The 17,241-nt window shown below is 41.7% G+C and overlaps 1 long non-coding RNA gene across 1 annotated transcript in view; it reads left to right on the top strand.

Moving 5' to 3' along the window:
* LOC113258186 (uncharacterized) overlaps positions 1-16,485 on the top strand; it is a 34,916-nt gene extending 18,431 nt beyond the window's left edge. The window contains exons 3-4 of the long non-coding RNA XR_003317166.2: positions 9,402-9,435; positions 16,233-16,485. This is a non-coding gene — a long non-coding RNA (uncharacterized LOC113258186). The remainder of the gene's footprint in view (positions 1-9,401; positions 9,436-16,232) is intronic.
* The last annotated feature ends 756 nt before the right edge of the window (positions 16,486-17,241 follow it).

Genomic DNA, 17,241 nt, shown 5'->3' with positions numbered 1-17,241 from the left:
AGACAAGCATTTGATTAAGTCTCTGCATTTGAGGAATAAGAAAAGACTTTTGTGACATGCGAGGTCATTGTAAAAGGCAGATCTCATTTTATTCTTTTGATTACAAAACAATGTTTTCCCTAAGACCCCTCTCCTGTCTTCTTGGGCCATATTAGCACAAAAATTGAAAGGTCTTGGCTACCTTCCCAGAACAAAATGAGGTATCAGTGTGTGTGGTGTGTGTGTGTGTTTCTAAGTCATCTGAAATCCTTGTCTTTCTACTCCTCAAGGTCACCTAGGAGTATAAGCAAATGGTGACTGCTTTTTATTTTTTTAAGTCAAAGTGTAAGTTTAGTCTTATATTACGTTTCTTTGTCTAAATATGTGCAAAATGTGTGTGTATAGGAAGTAATTATCATACAAAAAATAAAAAAGTAAATGGATCAGATCAGCATTCAAGGAGATGTGATTGCTTGTGTTAGTACTAGCATTACCAGTGATATTAATAGTGTTATTATCACTATATAAAAGTCTTTTTTCTGAGGTGCTTGGGTGGCTCAGGTAAGTGTCTGCCTTCGGCTCAGGTCATGATCTCAGGGTCCTGGGATCGAGCCCTGCATCAGGCTCCCTGCTCAGTGAAGAGTCTGCTTCTGCTTCTCACTCTTCCTCTGTGCTCCCGTGCTCTCTCTCAAATAAATAAAATCTTAAAAAAATAAAAGTAAAAATCTTTTTTCTTGACATGTAATTGACATTGCTATTAATTCCTGAAGTATAAGTTTTAGTGTTAGACAGATGGAGTGAGTAACCTTGGGAAGAGTAGACCAACCCTAAGATTTATGATTTTGTGTTATTTGTGTTGAATTACCACTTAGTGTAATCTATCACATGCGCCACACACTTTGTTTACATTGATGCCCATTCATTCCCACTTGCTCTCACACTCAGAAGGGGAAAAAAGCATTTTAGGCAAAAGGAACAGCTTCTGCAAAGGCCTGGAGGTGGAAACGAGTGTGATGGCCAGGGGACTCCTGTGAGATTTGGTTCCTCTAGGTACTTTCTTACCTTGGTTCCTGGTTGAGATCAGGATAGGAAAGAACAGCCCAGCAGTACCCTTTGTGGATCTTCTTTGGGGCCTCAGTCTGGAAATGGTTCAGTCAATGTAGGAATCTGCATGAGAGGCTGGGGTGTCACTGGGGCCAAGCCTGAGGCTATGTAGGGGCGTGCTCCGAAGCCTGCAGTCCGCAGCCCGGGAACGCTCTAGCGCACACGCATCCTTGCCCTCTTTGTGAATGAGCCCCAAAGCCAACCTTACCTTGGCAAATGCAATTAGTGCTGTCTGCCAAACTATGTAACACCTGAGATAGTTTCCTTCCATGCTCAGAACTCCTGCTCAAGAAATGCTAGACAGACAGCTAGAAATGGGTGCCACGCTTTCGGAGTTGAAAGCCCACTTCCAGGTTTCTAAGCCAGTTTTCTACACCTGGGCTTCCAGCTGCAGAATCTCATGGGCTTGTCCATGCGCACACGTCCCCCACAGGTGAGAGTTCTGTGCTTCCATAAGATTCTCAAAGAGGCCCCGATCCTAGAAAGCCAAGGAGCACGGGTTTGGTACAGTGGCTGGACACGAACCATTCAATCTTTGATTATATCAGTCTTGTCCCCACACAAAAATGGGCCACCCAGCTGCTTCTCCCATGCCCTCCCTATGAGGGTGAAGATCTTGTTTTCCACGCTGGCTGGGATTGCTCGGCCCACCCTTTCCTTCCTTTTCTCTCCACTTCTCCAATCTCCAGTCCCTATGCCTGATCTCCCCCTTGATTCAGCAGCACGGCTAAGTTCACAAAGCTATGTTCACAGGGACGGAACCAACCTTTCCCACTGCTTTAGACTTCTCCCGTCTCCCTGTTCCTTAAACTATTTGCTCGGTCAATAAAATATCGACAGTTCGTGCTATCCTGGAATTGAATAGACACCAAGCCTGGCCCTCTTCTGCGTGCCCCGCAGTGGTCTCCCAGTAACATTTTTCCAAACGTCACCATCCTCATTACCGTGAATAACCAGCATTCATAGTTGTAACCATAATACCATGTGTCATAAAACGCAGCTTTATTTCTACATACTCCCAGATATGCTTTCTGCTGCCAGCCTTACAATATTGTGAGAGGCAGGCCAGAGAGGTGCTCCTCGTTTTCTCAGAGATGAGATAACAGAGTACAGCCTAAAGGGTTTAGGGACTAGCATGCAGTCCCCAGTAAGTTAGAGGCAGAACAAAGAATGGGACAGAGATCAAAATTCCCCTTCCTGCTTCGGGCCACGCTATACCTTGTGTATTTCTTTTTTTTTCCTTTGACAAGGAGTCGGGTTTTATTTTAAGCCACTCCAAGGCCCCTAACTGGCATCTTGTTTTAATTATGCCACTTGCTTACTGAATTGATTATGGTTGCCATGCGAAGGTTTGACCACTTAAGTCACTCTGGAGGAAAGCACTGGAACTGGGCTTTTAATTGGATTGGCTAAAGATAAATCAAGCATAACCACATGTGAATTTTTAAAATGATTCAATTAGGCAGATAGAGCCAGTTTTTATGCCCGCACATTAGAGTTACTAATCAGCTCCTACTCCTGATATTTTTCATATTCTTTTCTTTTCCTTTTTGTTGGCCTGCTCTGCTGGAGAGTCAGTGCTTCGTGCAGTGAAAACGTGGATTATTACATTGACCTTATTACGTGAAAATGCTGAATTTACTGCATTTCGTACACAGGAGCAGGGTCTTGGCATCTCTGTATCCTCTCCTCTGTCCTACTCCCTCCACAGTGAACCAAACTGGGACCCTAGGTAAACCTTTAGGTGGTCTGGAATTGGATAAAGAGCTATGTGCGTAGTCTGGCGTTCCCAGAGGGAGGATGAGAAATAATCCCTACTGTTCGGAAGTCCAAACTCTGAAATGTCCATAACTCTACAAAGCTTTTGGACTGATGGAGGTGACGAAGCCCCTTTCCCAGTGTGATTATTGGCTAACAACCCTTATCTAATTGACCACCTTCTGCTGGTTACAAGTCTCCCCAGTATAACATCAAAGAGGGGCTAAATAAGGTAGACAGTTGGGAATAGTGCAGGCTGTCCTGTGGCTAATTACTGCTAATTAACCTGGTGGACCACCGGACTTAGCAGTCAGCAGACCGGTGCTTTCATATGTGCTGGGTGATGCCATTGATGGTGCAGGGAAGTCAGTGGGGTGGGGAGTGGGATGGAGGCTGTAGAGACCTAGTCAACCCCAGAAACCCTTTCATTTTATAAGGTTCCATTCTGGAGCAGACATGGCCTGGGAAGTCATACCGTAAAGAAGAAGTGGGATTCCATTGGAAGGAACGGACCCTATGGGAGAGGAGCAGCAGAGGCTGGAACTCTGGAGACAGGCTGCTGGACCTGAGCCCTAGAGTTGGACAGGGCAGCTCAGGGCAGGGGGACACACATTCTTAGCACTGGTATTTGCCATCGGAGTCGCACTTGAATTAAACCTGGCCAAAAGAGTCTGGGCACTGCTAATTGCAGTATTTTCACCAGGCTCTGTGGTAGAATCCCACCCTCCTGCGTCTCTTATGTCTCTATTAACAACCAGCCCCCTTGCTTCAGGGCAAACCAATGGAGCCATGAACTGTGATCTGACTATGCAGATCCTTTGGTATAAGTAGGAAAAGTTCCAAGAGTCGTAGGTGATTTTTCAGGTACAGTGGAAAAGGAAAGCTCTGTGCACATACAAGTAGGATTATCTCCTGATTACACTAGAAGACCTATCTTGAAATTTCTCATAAACTCAAACAACAAAAAATATATTTTTTTAATGCTGTAAAGACTGCATACTGGTGACCGTTGGGAATGTTCAGTAGGGGAAAGGCTTAGACAGCAGAGGAATTCAATATTGCAATGTTTTCCATTCAGCGAGCAGACCGTGGAGAGACCAAAGATTTGCTTTATAATGAAAAGAGAATTTACCTGCTAGATAATTTCAGCAATATGGAAGCATACCCAGTATTTCTCAGTAGTGACTGGCCCTCCAGACACAATCATAAAGCTGATGAAGTTTGCCTTTAGGGACGTTGCCCTGTCCTCTGCTCTATCCCTTACTCCCAGATGCCCTGCATTCCAGTCTGGAGCATGCTGCCCTTGGATACTTGTCTGTCCCAAAGCTGCACTTTAACATGAAGTGATTCTTTTGTGACTCACTGCAGCCAGTTGCTCTGATGACTTTTCTCCACCTTCCACTCCAAATCCAATCAGTGGCTGAACGTTAACTGTTTTCCAGCTTACTTCTCCTGTGTTAAGAGGCTTAGAGAACATACTTTTAAGATATTGGGACTGTGAATTTGGGTGCACATTGCTTTACATCCCAACACATAGTCAATTCCGATAAATGTTGCATGTGCACTTGAAAAGAATGTGCATTCTGCCATTGTGGAAGGCCGCATTGTGCTAAAACCTCCACTGTAATTACGGATTGGTCTATTTCTTTTTGGCACTCTCAGTATTTGCTTTGGTTGTTTGGAGTTCTTTTTGGTTTTGTTTTGTTTTGTTTTTCATATTCCAAAACATTTATTTTATTATATTGATTGATCTGTAATTACACAACATGTTTTTGCTTTTTGCTTTAGATATTTTGAAGCTATGTTATTGGGTACATAAAAGTTTAACATTGATTTAGATTCCTGGTGATGCATAGGCAATCATTAAACAATATTCCTGTTTATCGACGGCAATGCTCTTGTCTTAAAGTCTGCTTAGTGCAATAATCATATACTGACATCCTCTGTCTTTTATTTAAGGTGTGCCTCATTATAGTTAACTATCCTTGTACTTTCAACCTTTCTGCATCTTTATACTTCAAGCGTGTTTCTTGTAAGCAATACATAGTTTTGTTTTGAAAATGTAATTTCATAATCATCATCTTTTAGTTGGACGAGTATCTATTTATTTATATTTAATGTTGTATTTGAATTTAAGTTGGCTATTCCACAATTTATTTTTTTAATTTAGCTCATCACTATTTGTTTCTTCTTAATCCCTCTCTTGCCTTCTTTTTGACCAATCAAGTATTTTTATTACTCCATTTCTCCCTCTCTGTTATACTGTATTCTATTTTTTAATGTTACCCTCAAACTCACTGCATTTATTTTTTACTTAGAACCTAATATACATTAATATTTCACCACCCCCTGGATGATTCAGAGGCCTTAGAACACTTTAACTCCATTTATCCCCTTCTGTGTTCTGTTTTATAAACCAGGTCTTCAAAAATATTTAGGCATCTGTTTTTCAGCTTTTTATTACTCATCTTTTTATGACATTAAATTCTTTTATCGTAATTACATTTGCTTCATCTTTCTGTTATTTGGCGTATGATTGAAAGTAATTTTTTAAGGATTTCTGACCAGCGTGTTTTCTGAACCTCCCAAGGTCTACAATTGGCTTTCTCCTGCTTTCCCACATGAATGACAACTTTTCCGAACATCAAATGTGGCATTTACAAACTTTAACCCTTATTGATAATATGACTTTGTTTTTAATCATGAGACTTAAAGGAGTTCTTCTTTATTATAGTTCAAATATTTGCCAGTTTCTGTCTAGGTGCAGGTCTTTCCCCATTGATTTTTACCTGTTACAGTTTTCTATTTATTTGTTTCTGCCTTTTAAGAGACAATTCTATGCCAATGATACAGCAGTGAAAGTTAAAATCACTGCTTTCAAGGAGTATAAAGGAGTGTCCTTGGGGGTAGATAAATAAAATGCTCGTTACAGTTTAAAGGATTAAGAACCAGGATGTGGGTGGATTTTGTCAAATGCTTTTTCTGTACCTATTGATATGATCATATGATTTTTCTTCTTTAGCCTGTTTGTATGATGGGTTGATTGTTGTTTTTTGAATGTTTAATTAGCGTTGCATACCTGGAATAAATCCCACCTGGCTGTGGTAAAAACAAAACAAAACAAAACAAAACAACCCCGCCAGGATGTGGGAAATATAAGGCAATGCAGGGTCACAGAAGAAGAGCACAAAGCCCAGACGGCTGGGGCGGCGGGAGGGGGGGGGTCTTAGGTAATGTGTCCTGCTGGAAATTTGAGATCTTTTTGTGAACTACAAGTATCTCTGGACATTATCGTCGCTATCATTATTACCTATAAATCTAGTCTCCGCCTCTCTGATGGAAACCATGATTGTCATTGTAACAAACACACGTTTGCGCCCATGGCTGGGACCCATGACCAGTTGCCCTGACGGGACCTGCCTTCTCAACCAGTTAGCCCAGGTGGAGGAGCTCTACGTTACACCTGCAGGAGGAGTTATCATTCAATATTACAAGTGGCAAATAGTGACTGGAATATGGTTCATTGGTTTCAGTCCACCCAGCTGAGGACAGAGTCAGGGCTTTTGAACTATGCAGTACCCTCTCCATGCTCCCAAGATTTGCTGAACCACATTTCTCCGGCCTGATCAAGCAGAATGTGATAAACGACTTGCGTGACATCTTCAAATACCTCTGGAGGCATCCAAGTGGGACTTCCTAGCTTGCACATTTCTCACCTTCCTCCCCCAGCAATGCTTGTTTACAAAGATTGATGAGGCTAAACGAATCATAAAAATTACCATTTGTCTTAATTTGGGTATTCCCAGAAGAAGACAAGGTTTCAAGAGCAGCTAGTGAACTTGGAATGTGTGGAGAGCACCGGCAGCGGAGCGGGGCAGTGAGATAGGAAAGGGGAGGCAGCCAATAAGGGGCAGAGGAGCCCCAGGGGCCTCGGAGAAAGCTCTCACACAGACGGATGCGGGTTCGGGCAGCTGACAGCAGGCAGGGGTGCTCTGAAGGTGGGGAGCCCGAGGGATGGCGACCCGGTCAGTATTGCTCCTGGTTCTTCATGTTCGTTGCCCAACATACACCAGTCCTCATGGAAGAATTTCTTAAAAATGAAAACCCATCCCACCTTTTAGATCCTTGAAGAATAAAGAACATGTTTGAAGAGCTCAAGCTCCACCATCTCTCCCTGAATCATTCGGCAACTCAGGAGTTCAAGGTGGTCCCTGGGGCCATCCTTACTTACCCAGTCTGCCTCCCCACCCCTGAGCTAACTAACTTTCCTGCCTCAATATGGCCCATTTTCAACCTAACGATTTGGGGAAAGAATCTATTCTTTCCTGGAGGAAACAAATTTGAGCAGTTCCTCTGTGCCAGGCACTACATAGGGCTCCCAACAGGGCAGTCAAACCCAGTACATTCCATTGCTTTGTGTTCCTTCACCATTCACAAGTGGCCTCTTCTCTCCTGCGGGTTCCCAGTGCAACAGATACACGGCCACGGGCACTCACCCCACTACTGGTATGCCTAACTGTGGATACTTCCCCTAGGATCTCCCAAAATCAATTCTCCAAACTGTCATTATGCACCATAAAAAATATGGCATTATGGCACAAATGATTGGAACAATATAATTAGTAAGGTAGAATTCATGACCATTTCAAGCTTTGTCTTATAAAGTTATCATTTCTTTTACAGAGTATATTGCATAGGCACTGTAAAATGTGCCTTCTTCCTAAATGCCCACAGAATTTTTTAAATTTAAAAATCTATAGTAGTCAGTCCCAAGAAACTAACAGAGGCATAAGTTAGAAAGATGAATATATGCAAACCATGTTCTCAAAAATATAGCAGAAATAGAAACAGATAATAAAAGGTAAGACAAACGTTATGCATGCTCTTTTCAATATTATTGGATTAAGGAGGAAATCAAAGGAATGAAGACAGCTAATTGAAGAATAATGAGAATCAAGATAATTCATATTAAAAATTATGGAATACGCATAAAGTTGTTCTCAAGCAATCTGTAGTAATAAATATGTTTTAAAAAACAAAAGCAAGAAAACACATTATTTCAACTTCAAAAAATGAAGAAAAGATAAAAGTAGCCAAGGAAACAAACAGAAAGAAATGAAAGTCATAAAAGCAAAAATAAATAAATAAACCATTAGAGAAAAAAGATGATATGAGTAGATAATGAATTTCAAGAAAATGCCTTTGAAAAGAATCAGTAAAATGGACACTGCTAGAAAATTAAAAAAAAAAATTCCATACTCGAAAAAAGAAAAAAAAAGATAAAATGTATATAGAAATTTAAAAATTTTTAGTATAATAAAATGCATTCTTGATTTCTAATAAATCTGAAAGTCATTGAAATAGAAATTTATTAAGATGGCTAGAATTAATGAACTCAATAGGAATCATCTGGTTAAATCACTTAAGGAAGACATGAAGAAAATTGTTAAGGAATTATCCTCTGAACCCCAGACAAGCTAACTATATATTAAACCATTGTAAAGCAATAGTAATTAAGACAGGATGGTCCTTGGGAAGGAATAGTCACTGTGTCAGCTTTGACAGCAAATAACAGGAAAACCTGCTTCAAATGGACCAAAATATTAAGGAAATTTATTGCCTCTTATAACCCGAAGTCCACAAGTGGTGGCTTCAAGTACAGTATAATCAGTGCTTCATCTCATCAAGGAGCCAGTTCTTTTTTTTTTTTTTTAAGATTTTATTTATTTATTTGAGAGAGAGAGCGAGCAAGCATGAATGAGCATGGGGGGAGGGGCATGGGGAGAGGGAGAAGCAGACTCCCCGCTGATCAGGGACCCTGATGTGGGACTTGATCCCAGAACCCTGAGATCATGACCTGAGCCAAAGGCGGACACTTAACCAACTGAGTCACCCAGGTGCCCCAAGGAGCCAGTTCTTACCAGATCTAACCCAGGCATCCTGGCTGTCCTGGCTTTGCACTTAGCCTGGCTCTGGTATGGCTGCAAAGTAATGTCAGCAATTTCACCCATCCTATCCAGACATGACAAAATCTAGACAAAGGAAGTGACTGTGTCTTCCCTAGATTTTTTAAAAGATTCAATTATTTTTGCCCATACCAACAGATCCTGTCTAACATTTCAATGGCCAGCACTGGGTCACACGTCCATCCCAAAATGGCCAGCAAGGCAGTGAGTCGACCATGATTAGACATCAGAGACGGCAGGTAGTCAATTACTCAAACTAGTAATTTCTTAGAATAGAGAACCTATGTCTATTTGGGGCATTTCAGAAGCATTTTAAACTTGTCCTCATGTGAGTTTTATGAATTTTTTTAAAATTTATATTGAGATATTTATATTTTCTCCTTCTACCATAAACAAAATCATCTGTCATTACATTGTTTAACTCATTGGTGTTGTATATGAATGCTGTGGATTTCTACATATTAATTTTCATAGCCTATTTATTTACTGTATTCTCTTTCTTGTTCGAAGAAGTTTTCAGTTAATTCCTCTGGACTTTCCAGGTAAAAGTCATCCCATCAAAAAAAAGTGATAATTTAACCTTTTCTTTTCCAGTGTTTCCACCTGAATTTCCACCTCCAATACAATGGTAAGTGGAAGTGGGCATCCTAATTGCGTTCCTAATTTTAGTATCTATTAATTTCCTTTTTGGAAGTCTTTTTAAAAGAGTGGAAGTCTTTTAAATTTAAGAATGGTTCAAATGCCATTTCAGCATCAATATGTTAAAATGTTCTCCTAAAATCTACTGATATGTTTTTTGTTGTTGTTTTGTTTTTAAGATTTTACTTATTTATTTGCCAGAGAGAAAGAGAGAGAGAACAAGCAGGGGGAGAGGCAGGCAGAGGGAGAAGCAGGCTCCCTTGCTGAGCAAGGAGCTTGATGTGGGGACTCGATCCCAGGACCCCAGGATCATGACCAGAGCTGAAGACAGATGCTTAACCAACTGAGCCACCCAGGCGTCCCTCTATTGATATGTTGAATTATATTCCTTTCCTAACACTAACCCCTTGTGGAATGAATTTCCGAAATGAATCCTTCTTGATCAGGCTACTATTCTCCTAATGAACTGCCTGGCTCTAATTGCTGTTAATGTATTTAAAACTTTAATGTGTATATTTGCAAGTGCGATTAATGTGTAACATTTTCTTTTTTTACTACAATTTATTTCAGGTGTTGGTGTCAATGTTAGACTCATTTTATAAAAACAATTTGGAACTTTTTCTTCTGTCTGAATGCTAGCATTGCAATGCTCTGTTCTCTAAAGGCTCACTACAATTCTTATGTGGAATTATCTGGGCCTGCAAGTATGTTCTGTTAACTCATGGAGGCTTATTTTTTTTTTTTTAAGATTGATTTATTTATCTTAGAGTGGGGGAGGGGCAGAGGGAAAGGAGGAGAATCTCAAGTGGACTCTGAGCTGAACCTGGAGCCCAATAAGGGCTCAATCCCACGACCCCGAGGTCATGACCTGAGCCAAAACCGAGAGCTGGAGCCTTAACCAACTGAGCCATCCCAGCGCCCCTTCCCTCTAACTTTTGGACTTGGATATGTAATGCATTGGTTTTCTTTGTTTTACGTTTCTCAATATAAATATTTAAGGCTAAAATTTTTCTCTGATCTCTGCTCTGTTTTTGGCCCATAGTTCTGGCAATTCTTTTAAGGATCCTTGTTTTCTGGAAACAATGTGCCCTTTAGCTCAGTTACTATAACAAAATATAAATTGAGTGGCTCGCCACCCACAGAAAGGAATTTCTCACATTTCTGGAGGGAAGAAGTCTGAGATCATGGTGCCAGCACAGTGGGGTTAGTGAGAGCCCTCTCCTGGTTTGCAGATGGCTGACTTCTTGTATCCTCATGTGGCACAAAGATGGTGGGCTAGCTCTCTGGCCTCTTCTCAGGGCACTAATCCCATTCATGGGGGTTCCACCCTCAGGAACGAATTACTTCTAAAGGCTCCACATCCAAATACCATCACTCTGGGCATTAGAGTTTAACATGAATTCTGAGGGGACACAAACGTTCGGTCCATAGCAATAGATACACATGAACACACCTGTAGGTCCCTTAGGTATTTTGTAATATGCAGGTGCTGACTTAGTAGGTCTGGGATTCTTCATTTCTAACAAGCCCAGAGGAATGCAGATGCTTCTGTCTGCAGACTACGATTTGAGTAGCAAGAATTCAAAGTAAGGCTGTTGTTCTTTTTAAAAATTCTCTGGTTGGTTTTTTCTGATGTTATTATTTTCTAGTTTTATTGTAATGTGTTCAGAGAATGTTATCTGTATTATTTCTGCTTTTTGGAATTTACTGAGCTTCTCTTGGTGGCTAATATGAGGTCAGTTATCATGAAGGGCCACATGCACTTGTCAAGAAGATTGTATACACTCTTTTTTTTTTTTTTAAGATTTTGTTTATTTGACAGAGAGAGAGAGAGCACAAGCAGGCAGAGCAGCAGGCAGAGGGAGAGGGAGAAGCAGATACCCCACTGAGCAGAGAGCTGACATGGGGCTCGATCCCAGGACCCTGGGATCATGATCTGAGCCTAAGGCAGATGTCTAACCCACTGAGCCACCCAGGCACCCCAAGATGTACTCACTCTTAATGGGGTATAGAATTTCAGCTATATCTACCTCATTGGTGATCTTGTTATGTTTTTATATCCTTAGTTAATTTTTGTCCATTTATTTGGTCTTGGACTAAGAACACTGAATTAATCCCCTATTGTCAGTGTATTTCTCTTAGTATAATATTACTACTTGGGGCTAAATAATATTCTGTGTTCACATTGTTATACTTATATAAACATTATTCATAGGTGGGCATTGTAGCATTCTATAATGACATCTCTTTTCTTACTATTTGCTTTTCCTGGAGTTAATAATTGCCTTGCTTTTAACTTCCTTAGACTTCTTTTTACGTTTTCATAACTCTCTCCACATTTTCCAATAGCTTCTCAGTATGATTTTCCAAAAGATCAATCACATCAAGCAATCTATATAGTTTCTTTTTTTTTTTTTCTTGGATACATGCCCTCTGGGAACCTCTATTCTCCTTTTCTCTGAGTTAGTAACACATTAGGCCTGACGATACTGACCCTTCTCTTTATTGTCATTTTGAAATTCCCTTTGTATTTCTCCTGGGTTGGATTCTCTGTTTCTCAGATCTCCTCTCTTCCTCTGTTTTGGTTTATTCTTTCAGTTTGTTAGAGCATAAGGTGGGAGTTTGAAGAGGAAGACAAGCATAGACTCTGACTTCCAAGTACTTGGAACGTGGCCTGGGGCCTCTGTACAAATAAAATCATATCATTATACCACATAATAAAAGATTTGTCTACAAGAGGGAGAGAGCATAATACGAGTAGAATATTTGGATCAGGTTATACAGAAAAGCAAAAACATTTGGAAAAATATATTGTCCTTGAAATGGCTTTCATCTAGGGCTTTGTCACCTCCAGAGTCACCTCTGTCCGTCAACTTTTGGTGTGTTTAGTCCAAGCCCTAGACATCTGGCAGTCACAGTTGGACTGCTTGGCTTGTGTGCTAGCTTGTCAGATCCCTGTGCTACAAAGGCTCTTTCAGGAATCTGTGACTGCTTGATTAGTATGATTCCCGAGAAGAGATAGCCTCGTCTTCTGTTCAATTCCTCAATTATCTCTGAGTGCACCTGCAGGTAGGCACACAGTCCTATACTCTTTGGAAACTGCCGCAAGGCATGAATGCTCTCATCAGATGACACCGAAGTTCCACACCCTCTCCCCAAGCAAACGTTCCTGGGTGATTGTTTAGACATTTAGTTTGAGCTTCCAATATTGTCCCCAGAGTTAAAAGAAATTGAATCATCATCCTTAGAAAGTTGATTCATTCCCCGAATCTGACTTGGACAACCTGGCCCTCAGAAAGGAAACATCAATACGAGTGAAATGAAGAAAGTGTCAGGACAGGGGAAGCACTCTACCAGTGTGGAACAAGAGACGAAGATGATGAGAAAACACAGCAATTCCATGAAATGTCAAGGAGTTGCTTAATAAACCAAAGTCAGATACTTTTTGCAATAAATGCTCATGTTGAAACAAAGTGTGGGCTGGTCCTGCCCTCTGAAGTGCCCTTGGAATGTAGGGCGGCTTGACCCTGCTGAAAGAATTCACCTACAGGCATTTGCAATGTGACCCATGACATATGTTCTAGAAGCATTCACTGGAGGATCTGGGGCCAAAGGGCATAGTTCCTCCCCTCAAAGGATTAACAATCCAGGAGGAAAAACAGACAAATTCACACGTAAGACTGATGGAAACCAGCGCTACAAGAAAAGAACAAAGAGAAATTTCTTTTAACTGGGAGATCTGGGGAAGGCTTCATAGCAGAGGTGGCATCTAAACAAAGCCTTAAAGAAAGACTAGAATTAGTGGGAAAATGGGTCAAGAGGCATTCACAGCCGAAGAAAGCATTTGCCCAATAACTGATGGGTGGAAGGGCCTATCCCATTTGGTGACTGGGTAATGGTCTGGTGTACCTGGAGCTGGGAGGGTGGGAAACGAGGCGGAGAAAAAGTTTGGGACAAGGTAAAGAAAACCTGAATTATATTTTCCCAACAACTCAGAGTCAAGAATATCAATCGGCTGGGCGCCTGGGTGGTTCAGTCGTTAAGCGTCTGCCTTCGGCTCAGGGCGTGACCTCAGGGTCCTGGGATCGAGCTCCATATCGGGCTCCCTGCTCTGCTGGGAGCCTGCTTCTTCCTCTCCCACTCCCCCTGCTTGTGTTCCCTCTCTCGCTGGCTGTCTCTCTCTCCGTCAAATAAATAAATAAAATCTTTTTAAAAAAATATCAATCGGCAACTTTTTATTCCCTCAACCTTAGATAAAACCTTTATTTTCTTTTTTCTCCCTTTTCTCTGTTAATATAATCTGGGATTTTATATCTAAATCATCCTCAGAAAACCCTCAATTCCATTTTCAGGACCTTAGATTTTAGTGTAGAGGACATGTAGAGTCTCTGATTGTTTATGGAGGAGGTTGCCACATGGTTAGGTTTGTGCTTTGGAAAAAGCCTTCTGCTGGAAGTTTAAAGAAGGGAAATTAAGATGCAAGAAGGCCACCTAGGAAGGCAAGGCCATGGAAGAGGTGCGTTCCCACCAAGCTCCCAAGAGAGGTTGAGGCCTCTGGTCTTTGGACTGTACTGTGGGTAGTGAGCGATGCATTGTAACCAAATAACCAAGCATTGCTGAAAAGGTGACTCAGGGGAAAGGTAGAGGGGCAAGTCACTGTGCAATTTTATGCTAGATTAGAATGCCATTCCCAACGAAACATAAGAAAGGCAAAGACCTGGGGTAGGTGTTCTCACACTTGGCTGCACAAATTTGGAATCATTTGGGAAGCTCTAACAACTAATGGTAACTGGGCCCCATCCCAAGCGATTCTGGTATAACAAGTCTTGGGGGCCTCCAAGAAGTGTGCAAGCTCTCAGGATGACTCTAATACACGGCCGGGGGTTGAGAACTATGGGTCAGTGGTTACCAGGTGTGAATTACTGATGCAGGAACACAGGGTCCAAAGATCATTTCGTGCCAGGTATTCACAAGCTACTAGAACAAAATTAAACTTTCACCAGTGTTTCAGAAGATAAGACATCATTTAAAAATTTTTACTAGTTGTTAACTTCGTGTTTTGGAATAATTGTTTAAATTATATTTTCCCAATAAATCTGAGTCAAGAATATCAATTGGAGGGGCGCCTGGGTGGCATAGCGGTTAAGCGTCTGCCTTCGGCTCAGGGCGTGATCCCGGCGTCATGGGATCGAGCCCCACGTCAGGCTCCTCCGCTATGAGCCTGCTTCTTTCTCTCCCACTCCCCCTGCTTGTGTTCCCTCTCTCGCTGGCTGTCTCTATCTCTGTCGAATAAATAAATAAAATCTTTAAAAAAAAAAAAAAAAAAGAATATCAATTGGCAACTTTTTATTCTCTCAACCTTAGATAAAACCTTCATTTTCTTTTTTCTCCCTTTTCTTTGTTAATATAATCTGGGATTTTCTATCTAAACTATAGTTACTATACTATTTTTAACATTAGAGCACTTTCATTTCAAGAATATTTTTGGCTTTTCCATTCAATTCTAGAAACAGATGTACAGTTTTCAGGCTTTTACTTTAACTGGTTTCTGTGTCTTTTTACCATGGTTTTCTCAACTTTATGTTTTGAATCTGGAAGATACCTTCAAGACATTTGTTTTAAAGAAAGCTGATGTATTTTTTCTGTCTTTGTGTGATAGTTAATCTATGTGTCAACTTGACTAGGCTATGGTGCCCAGTTGTTTGGTCAAATACTAATCTAGATGTTACTGGGAAGGTATTTTGTAGAGGTGATTAATACTTACAGCCAACTGATGTTAAGCACGGCAGATTACCCTCTATAATGTGGGTGGGCCTCATCTAATCAGTTGAAGGCCCTAAGAGCTAAACCTGAACTTTCTTCAAGAGGAAGGAATTCTGCCTCAAAACTACAACACAGAAATCTTACATGAATTTTCAGCTTGCCAGTCTGCCAAGCCCCACAATTGTATGGGGGCAATTTCTTAAAATAAATCTTTTTTTTTCTCTCTGTCCCATTAGTTCTGTTTCACTAGAGAACCCAGGCTGATATACCTTGACTGTCCCAGCAATATTTTTTTATAGCTATTAAATATGGACAACTTGGCTGAATGGAAAAAAAAAAATCCTAGGCTACAACTCTCCACCTCTGTGAGCGGCCAACCCTTGTTGTTCAGGATCAGTAATAAAGCCGCCTGGCATTTGCTCTTTTGTAGGTAATCTGATATGTAGGCGTGGAAGCTTATAGGATTTTTTCCTCTAAGAGTTTTTGCCAAGCAATCTTTAATTTGGGGTATTTTCCATTCATATTCCTTGGAACTCAAGTGAGACTTTCCATCTGCATTACTTGGATCTTTCTTTAGCGAAAGACATTTTTTTTCATTAGCACATTTCTTTGATTCTAAGATGATAGCGGTTGAAAAGGTATTCCTGATGACTTTGGGGGGTGGAAATGGCAGGCCAGTGATAAGCTGTAAGATGCATCTTAATTTCAGGGAGATCAAAATGGGAGGGAGTATAATTGAGGAAATGGGAAGGATTGAATTTTGCTCCACTGGTTTTGGCCTTTCCTGGGATTTCCCACGTTTGGATTTTCCATTCTCCATCCTGTTCCGACTGTATTCCCTCTCGTCATTTTCCCCTGTCTTTTCTGGATTCTCAGTGTGTCCCTTATTCATGGGTCAGAATCCGCGGGTAAGCTCTTTACTACCTTCAAATGTGATTTTAAGTTCAGCCTTTGTAGTTACTTAAATCCTTTAAAGAATTTAAATCCTTCCTGATCTTGTCTGTTTCTGCTGTTCTCATCCAGGTGGCTTTGCATCATCGCCTGTCGTCTCCTCCTGATTCTTGTCCCCCGACACTGGGAGGCCCTGTCTTTGGGCACGCTCCTGAGAACGCAGTTTCTGGGAATTGTCTTCAGGATACTGCTGGTGATCATTTTCAGAGCCATGCTTGTCCTCTGCCTCGTCTGGATGTGCTGCTCCCTTTGCTTAGTTCTGCTCAGCGTTTCCCATAGGTCCTCCCTTTGCCCCTTTGCCGGCTGGCTGGATCCCACCGCTTCCCTAGGCAAGTGCGCGTGTGTCTACCTACTCAGTTCTTTGGTAGCTAAGACCCCCTCTCAGAATCACAGCCAGAGGTGAGGTTGCTCTGTAGGCACCTGGTCGAAGTCCCATCCCCGGGAGCCTCTCGCCCCGCAGGCCACCCTCTCCACAGCTGCTCACCCTCCTGCTTCCACCTTCTGGTCTCTGGATCTCTGAGGCGATACCTACATGCAGCCCACAGGCCCCAGAATGCACTGCTCTTGGGGCACCTCCTTATTTTGTCAGGAGGGGCCCCCCTCAATCATCTCAAAGTGATTCCCTGCAAAATAAAAAAATGGCCCCAACAGCTGGCAGCTAGCAGCTAACAGCTAGGCTGAAGCAAAGTGTTCCCAAATGAACATCAACAATTTTCACAGAACGTAAACAATAATCAAGCAAAGCCACTCGGAATCCGTGCCTGAAACAAGGCAGAGACAAGGCCATACCACCACCACCACAAAAATAAACGTTTTTCGTTTCTCCCCTTGGGGATAGGAGTGACTGCTGCTTCTTTACCAGTGACAACTTTCTAGAACTGCTTTAATCCTCCCACCTCCTGGGTCAAAAGGATTATACACCCAGTCACCAGATTGCCAACACTTTCTACCCCCCTTTCCCCCAGCTTTATTGAGATATGATGGACATACAACATGGCGTTAGTTTAAGGTGTGGAGCTGATACACGTGTTGCAGAATGGTTGCTGCCATAGCATTAGGGGTCGCCATTCTGCCACATAAT

This window comes from Ursus arctos, unplaced genomic scaffold (genome assembly GCF_023065955.2).
Source record: "Ursus arctos isolate Adak ecotype North America unplaced genomic scaffold, UrsArc2.0 scaffold_16, whole genome shotgun sequence".
In the NCBI taxonomy this organism is placed as follows: Eukaryota; Metazoa; Chordata; class Mammalia; order Carnivora; family Ursidae; genus Ursus; species Ursus arctos.
The sequence above is the reverse complement of the archived record's forward strand: the minus strand, read 5'-3'. Positions and strand labels throughout refer to the sequence as shown.